The following is a 17829-nucleotide window of genomic DNA, read 5'->3' on the forward strand; positions in this document are numbered from 1 at the left end:
CCCTTGTAATTATTTCTTTGACCCATTTGTTATATAAAAGCATGTTGCTTAATTTCCACATATTTCTGAATTTCCTAGGTTTCCTTCTGATATAAATTTCTAATTTCATTTCTTCATGGTAGAGAAAATACTCTGTATGATTTTGATTATTTTAAATTCATTAAAGCTTGTTTTATGGCCTGGTATATGGTGTACTCGTGTATGCTAGAGAATGTTCTATGCATGCTTAAGAAAGTATATTCTGCTGTTTTTGATGAAGTGTTCTAGAAATGTCTGTTAAATTTACAGTACTGTTCAAGTCTTAATATATCTTTGCTTTTCTTCTGCCTACTTGTACTACCCAGAATTGAAAGTGGAGTATTGAAGAATCCAGCGACTATATTTGAAGTGTCTATTTCTCCCTTCAGTTCCGTCAGTTATTTCTTCATGAATTTTAGGGCTCTGTTGGGTTGTCTATGTTTATAATTGTTATATTTTGCCTGATAGATTGAACCTTTATCATTATAAATTGCTCTTCCCTATTTATACATGATTTCTTGTTTTAAAGTTTTCTTTGTCTGATATTAGTATAGCCACTCCAGCACTCATATGGTTGCTATTTACATGGTATATTTGTTTCAGTCCTTTTACCTTGAACCTATTTGAATCTAAAGTGTATCTGTTAACCTTCGCTAATTACTAGCTGATTGCTTTCTTGTTTTCAACAAAGCCCTGAGCATACATTCTCTGCAGTCTGAATGAAGTAATTTCTGGCCCTTTTGCATAGGTAGTATTTAAGGACAGTCTTTGAGATTTGCTCTGATCTGGGGAGGTTTCTTCTTAGCTGTCTCTTTCACTAGTTCTCACTGTCAAAATTCTAGCTCCTCTACCATTTCCCTTTTGATGTCATAGAGCTATCAGCCTCCTCTTAATTGTTCAACATCAAAATATTCATTATCTTTTAAATGTAGTCAGCCTCTTAGGGAATGCTAAGGAGTTCTCTGTTGTTAGGGTTTGTCTCCCTCTCTGGGTAGAGTCTCTGCCTCATTGTTCTGAAGCTATAGGTGGGGACAGAGACTCCTTCCTTCAGAGTGACATTCCTGTAGTAACCTCTGGTCTTGGCTTGCCTCTTCAGGCATGGAAAGTCTGCTCCCAGCATGCTGGGGAGGATAACTGGAGTTTATGGTTCTCAGCCTGTCATGCCTAGAGGTGAGTTTCTGCAATGGGTGGAAGAAGGGAGCCCCAAACGTCACAGACATGTTTTCTTGAAATAGAGTTTCTACAACAAAGAGGTTGGCAGGGATGTGAAATACTGGTGATATGCCCCTCCTGGGGAGAAACTCCAGCCATTGGGAATCGAGGGAGAGGGAGCCCATGTTTTTGGCCACACCTGCCCAGAGTAGAGCTTCCATAATACCAGGCTGTGAGGTAGAAGGGGAGCTGGTCATGGTTCAGATGGCACAGACTTTCACTCTTCTTACTGAGATTGAGTAGATTTCCTTGTGTAAGTGATTATCCATTTGCTTGGGACAATTTCCAGAGGCTTAAATTGTTTTAAATTTTTTGTTCAAGTTGTTTGGGTTGTTTTTCTGGAGAGACGGTCCAGAGTTTTTCATGATGCCATTCTGGAAGTGCTTCTTCTCTCAGGAGGCTTTAAATTGGTTCACTCCTATTTATTTTTTCAGTGCAATTATATGGAAAGGATTTTTTATAATATCATTTTTGTCATCTACAGACACTTGCTAGCCACATATGCTGTGAGAATGCTCCAGTCAGCATCAACGTGACCTCAAATCCCAGAGCAGCCTCAGAGCTGTGCATATATGGATGAGAGTGGACCTTGGGAAGTTGCTTGTTCAGTACTTCTTCAGCAGATGACTCTTTCTTTATGTCCTAATTTATATTTCATGGGAGGAGAGAGGGGGAGAATATTATTTCACTGAAGTTTTAGTTTGGTTCAAGACCTAAAAAGATTGTGTGGAATCTTAGGGAAGGCATGGGAAGACCTCAAAGAAATATTTACTTTCCATTGTTCATCTGCATCAAAACAGTGAAAAGCTGTTTAATGAGATGGTACCTGATCCCTTATATGCAGTTCAGTTGTTTCTATGTTCTTAGTTTAATTCCTGTCTTTCTGTGCTCTGCTTTGTGTTATAATGGCTGGAAACTCACAGACTAAATTTCCCAGACTCCCTTACCTAATAGCTTCTGTTTACGTTCTGCCAGTGAGAGGTACCAGTTACAGACTGGAAGAAAGGAGGAAGAGAGGAGTCATTACCTTCATCTTTCCAATTTCCAGAGGCATCTTCAGCAGTAGTGGAACAGGATTAACACTAATGCCTGCAGATGCAGTAGTAGAGATTTTGGAGGGCAGATCCTAGGTTCTTTTGTTCTAACTGCAAGAGACTCACAGTGATCCAGGAGCTGGAAAATTCCTTCTTCCTCTTGTACTCTTTTCCAGCTCTGAGGTAATAATGGTTTCATAATAGCTAAAACTCAAGTAAACATCCTTTCCTCTCCTTTTTTCCTCCATTTCTTCTAACAACTTGTAACCAATTCTGAATTAAATTTTCTCTGAAATTACTAGGGTGGTTTTTCCTTTCTGAATACATTCTAACTCATATGGAGTATTTATCTAAAACCTTCCCTCTAGAGTAGGAGGCTGAGAGGGGAAAATGGAGTCAAGGATTTGCAGAAGAGTTAGGGGCACTATGGTTTGTTGATAATAACTGGTATTGAAATTACATCCCCTGGATATCCATGCAGCTCTTTGCTAAGTATAACATTTTATTCAGGTTAAAAAAAAAATGGTAAATGCTATATTTATAGAGCTTCTAGGAAAAAACATAAGGAAAATATTTTTGTAGCCTAGTAGTAGGCAAGATTTTGTAGACAGGACATGAAAGCAATAATCATAAAAGAAAAGTATTGATAAATTAGAATTCATCAAAATTGAAAGTCTCTGCTCATCAAAAGGCATCAGTAAGAAAATGAATAAGCAAGCCAAAGGCTGCAGGAAAGTATCTGCAAAATACACACACACACACACACACACACACACACATATCTGATGAAGGACTTATATCTAGAATATATAAAGAGCTTCTAAATCTCCATAATAAAAAGAATAAAAAGAAACAACTCACCCTTCCCTCAATAAAAGTGCAAAAGACTAGTGCAGACACTGCAAAAGGAAAATATACAACTGGCTAATAAACACACAAAAAAGGCTTCAACATCATTAGTCACTGGGGAAATGCAAATAAAACTCCAATGAAATACCATCAAACACCTACCAGAATAGCTAAAATTAGAAGACTGACAATTGGCAACGTCAAGCATTATCAAGGATGTGTAACAACCAGAACATACATACTTTGCTGGTGGGAATGTAAAATGTATTGGTAGTTTCTTACAAAGGTGCTTATACACCTATCCCATGACCCAGCAATTCCACTCCAAAGTATTTACCCAAGAGAAATGAAAATGTGTGTTCACATATGTGCCTTATTCTTAATAGCTCCAAATTGAAAACAAGTCAAAGACCAGAACAAAAAACAAATCTTGGTATTTCATACAGTAGAATGTTATTCAGCAATAAAAATGAATGAACTACTGATTTAAGTAACACTGTGAATGAATTTGACAGACATTATGCTGCATGCAGGAGGGAAGGCATGGGATAATACTTAATGTGGGATTCCATTCATTTAATTTATGAAACAAACAAACTAATCTATAGTGAATTAAATAGTCCAAGTGTTTGCCTTGGAGATTTAGGGAAGATTGCTAGGGAAGGGGCATGTAGGAAATTTCTGGGGAGTATGGGTTACATGGTTGTATATATTTATCAAAACTCTTCTTAAAGTTCACACAAGATTTGTGTATTTCATGTTAACATTCCACAAAAACAATTTTTTAAAAACTGGTTGGTATCAAGAGTCACATAGTACAACAATCTACTCCTTTACCTTTCTCAACCTCCTCATGTCAGAGTTAAGGGCAGGCTTTATTTATTTGAAAATTGACCCATGAGCAAGCCATAAATGAAAAATGCAGTGTCCTTGGAAGCTATGTAATTTTAAGCAAGAATAATTATTAGCATGATCCAGAATTAGTCTTTGTCAAGAAGGGGCAGACCGGTGAGGGTTCTATCTCATTTCCCTTTAGACTCTTTTCCTGCCCTTTTGTCCAGGCCCTGGTCATGGATTTTGCTGATCCTCACCTATAGTTGTTAACTAAGGATCTTAGAAGCCTCTTATTCTCTCTATCTGATTATGATCCAGTCAATCATTCAACAAATACTTAATAATTTCTCATTGTTTTGCAAGATATGATGGTAAGTGAGTACTAATGATATAAGCATTGGCTGAATATGATAAAGACCCTACTTTCAAAAGCAAGCATTGTAAAAAACTTTAAATAACCTTTTAGAAAAACTGTCATTTGACTAAGTTTCTATTACTGACACAAAAGGAGGACAGCATTATGGTATTATGTTGACAAGGGATAAAGATTTGGATAGACAAGATTCCCTAAGAAAGTGGAATTAAATTGGGATCTGAAAGTGAGAAGGCATTTCTAAGTGCAATATGAACAAAAACCCTTAACTGCAACATGAACAAAGACCCTTAAGTAGAAAACATGCAATGCTTAAAGATATTTAAAGAAAGTCTATGTGATTGGAGCTCAAAGAGCAGGGAGCAGGAAGAGAATTAGCTGCAACTAGATGATTGAAGTCCTTTCAGGCCATGTTAGATATGCTTTATTTCTCCATAAAAGCTTATTTATCCTAGTTGTGAAAGGCTTACTGCAAATTCTGCAGTACACTGCCTTTATTTGTATACACCATTAGCCTTTGAGCTCCCTGGCGATATGTAATCAATCTGCTCTAAAGGCTGGACTTTCTCCTTGGCCACCTGTGCCCTGGGCCATAATTCATGATTTCTAGGACTCCAAGATCTCTTGCCTTTGGATCTCAGGTTAGGGACATCACTGGATACAACTCTTGTCCCCAGGTCAGTGTCCTCTGCCAGTCTATTCTCTCAAGCAGGTCCAAGCTCTCATCACTCATCAGTTCTTCCTAGTCTGGCCAGGCGTTGAATTCTGTGATAAGGATTCCACCCTCAAGCTGCCCTCCACCCTCCCTGGGGTCTCCACTCTCCATAGTAGCAGTATCAACTGCTGCTGCAGCAAAGTTAAACTTTATTACGTTTTTAGATGTGTCCAGCATTTAATATATTTTACTTATCTTCTTTAAAATATCTGTAAGATGAGGATTCGTAGCCTCTATTCCCCAATGAGAAATGCAAGCATTACGATTTACTCCCTCACCCAAACTTACATAGTGAGTTGAAAGTACCAAGATCTAAGTCCAAATTTCTCTGACTCAAGAGAAAAACAACAACAACAACAAAAGCAATTCTGATTATTTTGCTCCTTGTTATAGAGGAAGAAAAGCCATAACTGCAGGGCTGTGAATGTGAGGTAGATTAAAGATCACCTCCAAAAGCAATATTCCTTAGAGCATGGGGATATTCCTACTGTTTTATAGAATTTTTTTTTGTCTTATTTAGCTCTTTTCTTTTCTCTCTGTTATGAATTAATGCCCCACCTCCTTTCATTTCAAGAGTCTTGAGGTACTTTTAAAATTTTTCAGCTCTCTTCTCTCTCACTCTCTCCCACTCAGCACTACAAGTTGGTCCCAAACACATGACAATTTCTCAAAATGAACCACCAGAGCTTCAAATCCAAATTTTAATTCTAAATTGGACAGGTCTTGCCTTTTGCTGACACATTTCTCCAGTGGTTTTTTAAATTTCTTTCAGCAAACTTAGCAAATTTAAGTGAGGTGACAGAAAAAAATGATTTGCACTTTCAAGGTGGAAAAGCACATTTTACTTTGTTTCTCTTTTTTCTGATTACTGATGTAGCCCCAAAACAACGTAAAGGAAATGGACTATGTGGAGAAAGATATGAACGGTTTCAGAGAAACTGAATCTAAGATGAAGTCCAAACAAGAAAAGAGGTTATTAATCTCTCAAAATCTGCATTCGCACAGGAAAACTGTCCACAATAAAGCTATAAACAGACTCTAGAATCACCATAATCTTCAACAAATGCTCTTAAATCTACCTCTTTTTTTTTTTTTTAACCTAAAAATACTTCAGGAAATATTTACTTTAAAAAAGATTACCATGTACTTGGTTTTAATTTTTACATGTTTAGATAATTGTAGTCCTGGAACAAATTACTATATACTAAGCATCGCCAAATGTAAAAAGTTTACAATAAAACAGATGTGTATAAAACATAAGAATTGTATGTTACATAAAGCGATATCTCACTATTGTTTACTCATCAAAACATCATCAAAAATATAGGACAGTTGGGACTAGACCTTAGGGAAAAACTATGGATTTTAATTTTAGACTATAAGATGCAGAACTGTTGAATAGTTTGTGAGATGTGTGTTGGTTTTGATAAGCTGTTGTAATTTTTATTGTTTTTCATTTGGGGCTTCTCAGTATTCAAAACTGACTCTTTATTGAGGCTTTTTGCATGAATGGCATCCTTTCTGGAATATTCATTCTGTAAACATTTAATTAATGTGTCCTTTTGGCACTTAAAATATCATCTAAATTGGTTTTTGTGTGTGCTTGGGGGCAGGGGTGGTGGTTAGTTTAAGCCAAAGAGGAACAACAATAAACACTGAACTCGTTTTTATCGTATTGCCAAGAGACACCACTATAGAGAATCATCCACTGTTATGATAAGCAAGAAATGCATCTCAAATCCCATTCAGGTGCTGAAAATTCCATCCTTAATATATTTGTAAACACATTGTCATAAAATCAAACTCCATGCCTGATATTGATGCTACATCACTTGGAAATTGTGCAGGGGACCTGAATCCAGAAAATGTAATTTCCCTGTTGCTTATCTAGTGAAAAACCCTATTTTTAATATCAACTGGATATGAACTAGAATGATTGTGACAACCTCATCTCTAATGCAACCGAAGTTGTGCTTATTTTACAGAGTTTTGCTTATAGAAAAACACAGAAATATCATATAGAGAAACATACTCTACTTCACAGTTCTGATGCTTATGATTTTGAACAGATAATCAATCTTCCGGCTAGAGGCAGAATTTAGAACACTGGCCAAAATGCAAAATATTTTCACTTTTAGGGATATTTGGGTCAAAAAAAATATAGTTTGGGCAAATTTTTTATTATACAATTAAGTGCAATTCATTTAAACCAAATGCAGAGTACATTCCATATGCAAAGTAATATGCAATTTAAAAATTCCTGTTTCTCTCACTCTCTCCTTATGTATAATAAATGTAATGTTGAAGTACATTGGATATACAGATGTAAATATTGCCATTCAATCTAAAGTCATTTTGACCTGTGTAGTATTTCTTATTGCTTCCTTTTTAAAAGCTGATGAGTATCTTATGTATCATCCTCCCTTAAACAACCAAACAAAGTAAGATAAATTCCAACATGTATTTAACACATTTAAGCATGCTTACTAGCATTCACTACAGTTCAGTTAGAGACTATTTCGGCCATTGGGAATATTTGTCTCTTGAATGATTTTTATATTTTTACTTTTTCATGTATTTTATCTAATAATTACTTCCTTCCAAGTTTTATTCTTCTCAGACACTCTGAAAACCACTAAAATAGGTAGATTAGCAGTGGCTTATTTAGCACATTATTAAGAATTCCCTTCAAGACAATTTTGTTCTTGGTGAATACCATTAATGTTAACACCTCATTGATAATGGGAAGGTAGCAAATTGCATTCTTTTTTTTTTTCTTTCAATAGGACTTAAGTTTTTTAATAGATGACAGTTCAGGCACTGGAGTCCCATTTGCCCTATACTGCAAATCAAATGAAGACATTTTACACTCTGTTATATGCTATAGTTCCTCCTAACTTAGTTGAGGCCTCATCTCATTTCTTTTTACTGACTGTATGCTATTTCTGAAGTATTTCCACTCTGATTATAATGTCTTTTACATCCAAGTACCCTGCATGGTGCCTGGCATTTAATCATGTTTTTTAGGGCCTGAAAGGTCTCTGCCCTTCTCTTCGCCCGGTGTTTTAGCTTTCTTTATCAGGAATTACAACTCTAACCTTTAGCGGGTATAATGGAAGAGGCCATATGGTCTTCTTTTCTGTGGCATGCAGCCAGCAACCTCAAAGTCTCCTAAGGTCTAAAATCTGCCTTCATATGGGACATTTCCTGTAGCCCATGTAATTTCCCTGAAATGATGAAAGCTAGCCCTCATCCTCTACACTTCCCAGAAGCTCAGCGAAAATCCTTGGTAAACAGAGATGAACTTTTCAGTGGCTCTGTCCTACCAGGCCTGTCATGACACTAGGCCAGTTCATCAGGTGTTACCAAATTAGGCTCCAAGGCTATAACTTACCAAATTAAACAGAGGTGGCTTCTTTGAGGAACAAATAGGGATAACTAAAAAGAAAGAAAAAAAAAAAAAAAATAACAGGAAAGGGGATAAAAAGCACTAAAATTGAAAATTGGGAATACGTGGTATATATATCAGCCTTTAAAACCAAATATCTTACTGTGCTCAGACTGAATGATATAACAGATAATTTTATCTCCAAATTAAAAAAAAAATCTTTGGACTGCTTAAATTCTGTGGAGATTGGGGTAAATTAATGGGAATTGTTACCATAAAGTTCTTAAAATATTTTTAACATAAATATTGCAGACTCTCTGGGGGTTAATGTGCTTATTTTGTTCATCATTATGCCCCCAGCCTCTAGAATAGATGCCCAGTACATAGAAGTTATCTGTGAATATTATCTATATGAATATTAAATAAGAAAATGAATTTCATTGGAACGCTATGGTATTATCTGCCTGGTACCCTTTTACTAACAACTGTTCTCCTTTACCTTCACATGGTTGGAACCAAAGCAAACAAATTAATAGTGACCCTGACTCCTGGCCAGAGCTGATTGGCTCAGGAGTAGGCCACTCACTGGAAGTGGGCTAATCATAATGCCCCACTCTTTTCCTCTCCCACCACCGAGTCCCTTTCCTGGGTGTTATAGATTGAATCATTTCTTCCCCCAAAACATGTTTAAGTTCTAATCTTCAGTCCTGTGGGTATGGATTCATTTGTAAATAGGACCTTCAAAGGTCCTGTTTGAATGAGACCATAATAAATTACAGTAGGTCTTAATCCAATATAGCTGAAGTCCTCATAAGCAGAGGAAATCAGGATGCAGTCAGTTAGGAGAAGCCAGAGAAGGGAAGAAAGGTTGCCATGTGACTGAGACAAAGATTGATCTATAAACTAAGGAATGCCAAGGATTGTTGGCAAGCCATCACCAAAACTCTATGAACTCCAGGAGAAAGCATGGCCTGGTGATACCTGGATTTTGGATTTTTACTTCCAAAATATTGAGACAATAAATTCTGGTTGTGTTAGCCAGTCAGTGTATGGTATTTGTTATAGCAGCCGTGGCAAACTAAGACACTGGGGATGTGACCTTGGCAAAGAAGAAAATCAAATCAGTTCTCTTGAGATGATTGATTCAAACATGCAAATTTCAGGAACTATTGACAACCATGTATCCCACATTACTGAGATGGTATTTGCATCACTGTCTAAGTCATACTCAAGGCTCAAATGCATTTATTCCTCAGTTGTGTGAGAAACTTGAACATTCACAAAATAAATTCTCCAATTTTCTTAAACTAGTTCAAGGTTTGTTTTTCTTTTCCTGTTACTTGCAACTGAAAGGGTAAGAAGTCAATCCTTTCTCCCTTCTTCCCTCCCTTCCTTCCTCCTTTCCTTTTTTTTCTTTAAAATTATTGATCTATTCATCCATGTAGCTATCTATTTTCTATTTAAATCACTTATCCTTAGCAGAGAGGTTATATTTCAAAATGGATAACCAATAATAATTGTCAGTTCTCAAAAGACTGGGCCCCCTTGCTATGGACATACAGTAACCAGAGTCGTGGATTGCAGAGCTTTTAGTCTCTCAAATATGATTACCTAATTGTGTTGATACATGTGCAGGGGCTAAATATAGATTAACATGATTAACAGAATTTTTTCTTAATAAGTTGTTTTCTTTCCATTAAGTCTAAATAGTATATGTTTCTTGACAGCATGATTGATGTAATTATTCTCTCTAAGTACCAATTATTGAAGCAAGAGAGCACACAATGCATAGTCTGAAAATACCAGGAAGCACCTGGGTCAAAATGTCTGAAAATCTGTAAGTTCAAAACTCACTCAAGATTTGTAGCACTGACCATCTTTTCTTGAACTCTGACCCTGGAGATTATTTAATCTTAATAAAAATTATCTTTGATGTCTGAGGATCTCAGCCATTACAATGATGATATTGTGAAGACATTTGAAAGAAAAAAGGGGAGGCTTATTTAAATGAATGTGATTTAAAAATATTTAGACTAAATAAAACACCACTTAATACATACAATTGAAACATAGTCATTAGTGATAGTAGTAATTGACACCACTCATCTTGCTTACTATGCGTCAGGCACTTTAGTAAGAGCTTTATACATATTTAATTATTTCATTCTCACACCGCTCTCTGAGGCAGGTATCATTATAATCCCTGTTTCTTTGTTAAATAACTTTCTAGTTTCACTGATAACATATTTGCCACAATTTGTTGGGGTTCTAGTGAACTCTGAGACTAGGTTTCTATATACTCCAAAGTTGCTTGTTAGAGACTGAACTGACTGAACAGCAAAGCTCTCCAAAATCTCTCTAGAATCCACAGTTTTTCCTTCAGGTGATTTGTTTTTCATTGGCATATCATTAGATGAGTTTACATGTGTAAAATAGAATGAAGAATGAGTCTGAATAATTCATGAAGAAAAAATTTAAAAAAAAATTCTAGTCTTAAAAAGCAGAGCAATTGAAGATAAATGGTTTTGGGGTCTTTATTTATAAACAATCATTTCACTTATTTTTAGAGTGACTGTGTCCTAATGCTTCAAAGTGGAATTTTGGAGTCAGAGGCCTATCTTCTAGTTTTTGGCTCTAGTACTTCCTATCTGTGCCAGTTTGAATATATTGTGTCCCCCAAACACTGTTATCTTTGATGTAATCTTGTGTGGGCAGATGTTATCAGCATTGATCAGATTGTAATTCTTTGAGTGTCTCTTTGGAATGTGCCCCACCCAGCTGTGGGTGATGCCTCTGATTAGATATTTCCATGGAGGCATGGCCCCACCCATTCAGGGTGGGCCTTGATCAGTGGAGGTAGATAAATGAGCTGACAGGCAGACGGAACTCAGTGCAGCTGTGAGTGACGTTCTGAAGAGGCACTATAGCCAAGAGGGACACTTTGAAGAAAGCACAAGAGAAGCTAAGAGAGGACAAATAACCAAGTGCAACTAAAAGTGACATTTTTGAGGAACTGCAGCCTAGAGAGAAACATCCTGGGAGAAAGCCATTTTGAAACCAGAACTTTGGAGCAGACACCAGCTATGTGCCTTCCCAACTAACGGAGGTTTTCCGGACACCATTGGCCATCCTCCAGTGAAGGTACCCGATTTCTGATGAGTTACCTTGGACACTTTATGGCCTTAAGACTGTAACTGTATAACCCAATAAACTCCCATTTATAAAAGCCAATCCATCTCTGGTGTTTTGCATTCTGGCAGCATTAGCAAACTAGTACACTATCTGTGTGAGTGTGAGCATGGTGCATTACTTTTCGAACATCAGATGGCTCATCTATAAAATGAAAGTAGGATTCATGTTTTACCTAACTTAAATGATGTTTTATAGGAACAAAAATACAACTTATTTGAGATACTTTACAAATTGTGAAACCCCCAAATACATTATAAATGTGAAGCATTATAACATTGCAGTTATAGGTTTTTTCATGTAAAGTATCAGAATTGCCAACTAACCTTACCCAAATTCACTATGTGATGTTGTCTTTATTTATATTGGCATAATATTATTTGCTTAAAAATCCCCATTGAAATGTGTCATGTTAGATTTAAAGTATCTTTTATTACTCAAACTGTCATTCCAATAGTCACAAAGAGTATTAGGTATATCCTAGAATTCAAGATTTTAAATAAATTTAAGTGTGCCTACTGGTATTCTGAATATTTTCTCTTATTTTAATCATGAGTAATATTACTTGGATCACATTTCTCAATTGTTTTCTTATTAGAACGATAAAGAACATCATCAGGCAACCAGGTTTCACATTTACCTCAGAGCAAAGATGGAAGTGAAGATGATGACATCACTGAAATATTCAGTCCTTATTAGTCCTTATCAATTTTCTTATTTATCTGATATATATTACAAATTAGAAGCTGACTTGTTGAGAGGGAGTCTTTCTTCAGAAATGTATGTAGCTTTGCTTAAGAATGTTGACATTCATTAATATATTTACAAATCTTTCATATATGGCTCCTTTAAACATTGAAAAGGAAAAAAAAAGGTACCAAAAGCAACAAAACTTACTTGGTTTCACAAGTCATGCAAATGCAGCTCTAATGGGATCATTAGCTAAGCACTGAATACTTTCTCATTCTCAGAGTTTGCCCCTCACCATGCAGGGTTAGGAAAATTAAATTGTACCACTGCATTTGAACAGGACTTTGCAAAACCTTGTTACTTTCTTCTTTGATAACAGTGTGAGATATATGGAAAGATGCCCATTTTTCATATATAGAAAATGAGAAGAGTTAATAGAGATGAAAAAGTCAGAAAGGAAACAGGACTTTGAAGCTTGTTTCCTTCAGTCTTGTGTTTTGTGGTATGACTGCATGTGTACGTACAGGTAGTAAACTGGACTGGGGAGAAAAGGTTGGGAAGGGCTGGGGTGGGGAGCACATTTCAAAGCAACTCTACTTAACACCGTGAACTTAGAGCTTTAGAAGACAACACATCAACTAATTCAAGAACATCCAAATATCTTGCAAGGCCACAGACTTTCTCCATGGGGTGTCCATATTGCCTGTGCCACCCACACTCAATTTAGTCATCCTGTTTCTTGCTTGTCAGATGTTTGAAAGAACCTAAGCATCTGACTTCAGAAAGTACACTGTGTTCTCCACAAGTTCATGGATTCCATGGAAACTAAACACAAGCATGTTTAAAGGAATTTTTATTTTTAAAAATATATAAACAATAAATTTGCTGTAAGAAAAAGCCATTCAATTTTATACTCTACTTGGTCAAATTTCTCCAACTGGTTTCTCAATAAATGAATTTGGAACTCTCCACTGCAAAGGTTTTTACCTAGGACTCTTGAAGCACAGGAGACAGCACTATCACCTTGCCTTAATAACTGGGTGACTTTGCCCAAATTACCTAACTTCCCTGGGCCTCGTTTTGCCACAGATAATATTGACATATTAATGGTCATTACCTCATAGATTGGTTGCAAGAATTCTGTTAAATCTGTGGGTTGATATGTACAAAATTCCTAGAACATAGCCTACCACACAGGAAGTGCTTGATAAACATATAGCTATTGTTTTTGTTATCTGATTCAAGCCCTCCTTAGGCATATGAGATAAGTAAACTCCAAAGACCTAATGAACCTTACCTAACACTTTAGGTAAGTCAGTTGACTCAGCAATAGGCAAGTCTCCTCACCTAGTATTGTTCACCCCCATTCTTCTTGTAATTATTAATGTTATCTCCTCCTTTGTGTTACAGCATTCCTTGTACACAACTCCCTATATTACAAATAGAATGTTGAACATACTACATCTTAACCCACAACTCTCCTCACTCTAATGACAAATGAGATTTTTAGAACAGGAAAAATGCATCTAACTTATACCCTAGCACAGTGCCCTGATACTTGCTAGTAGCTTAATAAATAATTGTTGAATGTGGAGGTAAATGAATGAATAAATAAATGAATGTATGAGTTTTTGTTGGTGTAGAGACCTAACTTTATGAATACTCTCCAGATTTAATAGTAGAGACTCCTGTCAGTCTTTTGTGGTTTCTTCTAATATCATTCAAACTAATTCTGAAAAGGTAGGAAGACAATATTAGTGACTTTGCCACCCCTCTTTTAATAAATTATGCAATTTCTGAGTAAAGTAATTACATTTCTCTTAGTTGTTGCAATCATTGACCACTTGATTACAAGTGTGTCTTGCTATAAGTGGACGCTTCCCTTCAGGAGTTACTACAATAAATAACTTTAGATCAACACTGTATTGATTCTGTTGCAAAAATAAAAAAGTCCTTAACCTTCTGCTTTCAGCATTTAACCAAAGTGATGACCAAGGACTGTTCAGCTTCATGCAATTACTGAAACTAATTATGAAGTAGAGTTTGGCCTTGTAGACTGAGCACAAAAATGGCATACTATTAGTTATCTCTGAAGAACAGAAAGACAAATAAATTTGATGAAGGGCATTGAAAACACAAATTTTAAAAATGAGGAAAATGAAGAAAAGTTGAAAAGTGAGTAGTCTTTCACCTTCACAACTTAATTGATGTATATTTTTATGCTTATATAGCTTTTATGCCTGAGAAAAAAGAACAATTATCCTGGTAAGGATAAAAGGTTGTTTTCATGAGGTCTCAGGTTGATTAGATGACAAGCGGAGGAAATGTTACATAGAAGAGTAATGGGGGGATATTGCAAAGGAATACGAAACTTAAGAGGCTAGAATAAACATGAAAGTGAAAAAAAATGAGGAAAAGATATTAAATGCATTATTAAAAATAGATTGCTTAGTATTTTTTGTGCATAAATAAGAAAAAATAAATTGATAGGTGTCATGGATTGAATCATGTCCCCCAGAAAGAGTGTTCAAATCCTAACCCCCAGTACTGTGGATGTGAACCCATTTGTAAATAGGGTCTTTGGAGATGTTATCAGTTACGGTGAGGCCAAACTGAATTAGAATGAGACTTACTCCAATATGACTGCAGACTTATAAGCAGAGGAAATTTGGACACAGTTAGGAGGGGACAGAAGAGCAGAGAGATGGCCTTGTGGCAGGGTAGTATTTGAGCTAAGAATTGCTGGCAAGCCACCACCAGAACACTGTGGGCTTCACAGAAAGTGTGATTCTGCCGACATCTTGATTTTGGACTTCTAGCCTTCAAAATTGTGAGACAATAAATTCATATTGTTTAAGCCAACTGGTCTGTAGTATTTGTTATAGCAGCCCTGGCAAACTAAGACAGTAAATCTTTACTATTATTACTCTACCCCTTAATGCCCCAGTTGCTTTTTGTATATGACTCAGCTGGAAAGAGTCTCTAAGGCAGAGAATCCACTTTATTTGCTCTGCCTGGCCTAGGGGCCTAACTTTTTTCCAACACTTTGAGATAAGAGGGAGAGAAACAGCAGAACATGCATATTCAACAAATACATAGTAAGCATCTCTTATGTATAGGGCATCAGGGATCCAAAGATGAGTGGCAGAGCATCTTTCCATACTCTGCTTATGATCTATAGTTTGACAGATTTAATGGGATAACCCAAAGTGTAAATGATTCATTCAAGGTAACTAAGCAGGTCAGTTTTATAAAATGGGGTTAAACATTTAGATTGCTTGGAAATTGTAAAATTATTTTCAAATTAGCCATGGAATACAGAACAGGAATCTATATTTCTTAACATTTTTTATTCCCTGACTTCGAATTTGTTGTTATTAAATAACACTGCCTCTTCTAACTCTGCTCTATGTTCTTTTCTGAAGGTAAATATGCCTATTAAGAGATAAATCTTGAAATAAAGAAAGAAAAATCTAAAACCCAGTATTACAGGTAAGAAGAGTAGCCCACTACCATGACTAAGAAAAATAGGTTTCTTTTAGTTACCAATTGCTAACAGTCTCTCAAATGTCATGCTAATGACTCAGTGCTTATTCAAACACCCCATACTTAGAAGCCTTCAAGCCTACACTAGAGCCTCACTTGTCTGAAGGTCACCTGTAATTATTAACTCATCCACCTCACAGGGGCACTGGATGGAATGACTAATGTATCACTGATAACTACTTTAAATGGTACATATTAAAAGCCAGATTCACATCTTGTATTCCTTTATGGAAAGTCTTTGAAAAGGTAGGATAATGAAGTAGTCTTTGGAGACTTTCAGCAAAAGAATCTGTCTGAATGGATGAGAAACCATTTTTAAAACCAAGCTCACCAAGAAAGCACAGCAGCTGCTATAAAGTGTTGGCCCCCAATGGTATCTTAACACATACTCTTGGCATACACTACATTACATCACTGCTGCCATTTGTACACAAAACTGTATTTTGGTGAGAAGTGAGTGTGATAAGATGAAGCTCTTGAGACTGTTATGATTTTATTTTAAATGGAAGTTTTTTAGTACTTCAGCCTTTAGCACAAAACGCTATTGTATTTTAAGGCAGTTTGCCACTTTTGGAAGTGAAACAGATCTTGAAGTTGTGATTTAACTGTGCATTGTTTTCTTTTAGTAAACTCTGTGAAAACACATCCCCAACATTTCATTTATTTTTCTCCATTTAAGGAAACAATTTATAGTTTAAATCCTTGGGGAGTCACACATTTTAAATTGCACATGCTCATTCTTGTACATTAATGGGAAAGTGTATTTATATAAATGGGAAAAAAATATCCTCTGCCGCTTCTAAGATGAAGACAAGTTATGCCCTCAGAGTTAATTAAACATGAATCCAATGTATTTTGGATCATGGTGTGGTAAAGTTCATGTGAAACAAGAACATGAAAAAAAGAAAACTGTTTCCAAAATGTCAGTACATCTCTTGGAAGGGAAGAAGAGGCTGTTCTATCAAAAGAGTTCCCAGCCAAATAAAGAATCGTCCTAAAACAGTGGCATCTTGCCAACATTTTGTTGCAGCATTCTCCTATCAGCCCTACAAGCATGTGATCTATGATACACAATGGCAGGATTCTTTATGAGTTAGAAAAGTAAATGTAAGATGGACAGGGATAAAGTGGAATACTAGTACCTCTACAGACGTCTGGTAGGGAGAATGCTTCCTCCCATAAGATCCCAGCCCTGGTCCCAGAAACCTGTGAACATTTTCCCTTACATCTCAAAAGGAACTTTGCAGATGTAATTAAGGTTCTAGACTTAACACAGGGAGGTTTTCTGGGCCCAATCTAATCATATGAGCCCTTGAAAGCAGAGGACAGTCTCCAGAGGCAGAAGAGATGCCTCTGCAGGAGAAGTCAGAGAGATTAGGTGTATGAGAAAGACTAATGCTTGCTGGTTTGAAGATGGAGGGGGCAACATGACAATGAAAGCAAGTGGCTTTAAGGTGCTGAGAGGCTCTTGGCAGACAGCCAGCAGCCTCAGGGAACTGCATTCTGCCAAGAACTTGTATGTACTTGCAAGTGGATTCTTCTCCAGAACCCCTAGAAAAGAAGAGCTCAGGCCAGCTGACAATTTCATTTTGGTCTTGTGAGGCCCTGAGCAGAGGAAACAAGCGAGTCCACCTTGATTTCTGACCTATAGATCTGCGGTCAGAAATGCTGGGAGCAGATGGACATATACATGGTAAAAAAACAATGACTATGTGCTCAAGGGATTTGAGGGAGACACCAATAAACAGATGACTAACTGTAATCCACCAGGGTTGGATTCACATAAAATACTGTGGAAACAGAGTCAGAAATGACTCTCTGAGGAAGCAGGGAAAATTTCACAGGGGTACTAATGGGGTTGAATTCTGTGAAAAGAGAGAGCCCAGGTATTCTTTGGGAATCTCATGGTTGTCACACCTGAGTCTAAACAGAAGCACATGGACTGAAGTATCCCAATATGCAGTCCTCTCTGTACCACTGT

The sequence above is a fragment of the Choloepus didactylus genome, chromosome 2 (assembly GCF_015220235.1).
Source record: "Choloepus didactylus isolate mChoDid1 chromosome 2, mChoDid1.pri, whole genome shotgun sequence".
In the NCBI taxonomy this organism is placed as follows: Eukaryota; Metazoa; Chordata; class Mammalia; order Pilosa; family Megalonychidae; genus Choloepus; species Choloepus didactylus.